This window comes from Pristiophorus japonicus, chromosome 28 (assembly GCF_044704955.1).
Source record: "Pristiophorus japonicus isolate sPriJap1 chromosome 28, sPriJap1.hap1, whole genome shotgun sequence".
Lineage (NCBI taxonomy): Eukaryota > Metazoa > Chordata > Chondrichthyes > Pristiophoridae > Pristiophorus > Pristiophorus japonicus.
The window spans coordinates 12,923,341-12,923,845 of record NC_092004.1 but is presented as its reverse complement, the minus strand read 5'-3'; the positions used below and the strand labels follow the sequence as shown (position 1 = coordinate 12,923,845).

General features: G+C 43.4%; 1 non-coding gene across 1 annotated transcript; it reads left to right on the top strand.

Moving 5' to 3' along the window:
- The first annotated feature begins 234 nt into the window (after positions 1 to 234).
- trnag-gcc (transfer RNA glycine (anticodon GCC)) lies at positions 235 to 305 on the top strand. Its single transcript has one exon. It is a non-coding gene; the product is annotated as a tRNA-Gly (tRNA).
- The last annotated feature ends 200 nt before the right edge of the window (positions 306 to 505 follow it).

Genomic DNA, 505 nt, shown 5'->3' with positions numbered 1-505 from the left:
TCAAGGGTTATGGAGAGAAAGCAGGAAGGGGGAGTCCAGTTGTATGCTCATCCATGATCATATTGAATGGTGGTGCTGGCTGGAAGGGACGAATGACCTACTCCTACACCTACTTTCTAAGTTTCTATGTTTCTATCTTCAGAATATGAGGTGCTTTGTTGTTCTTCGCCTTTTATTAATAAAAATTAAACATTAATTGCTCTATCTTTAAAATTGAATTTGTTCAAACTATGAGCATTGGTGGTTCAGGGGTAGAACTCTCGCCTGCCACGCTGGAGACCCTGGTTCGATTCCTGGCCAATGCAGGTTTTATGTAAGTATTTCGGAAGCCGTGCATTTAAAAAGTTAGCGTGCCGCTTGTTTAAAGAGTGTGCACAGAGAGGAGTGGCTGGTTGATGAGCGGGAACACAGATGCACTTCTGTAGAAAGAGCGGTAAAATTGCAGAGCGTCTTTTCACTGAGTGGGAGCAGAGAGAAGCGCTTGCAATAGTGAGGGAATAAGTTA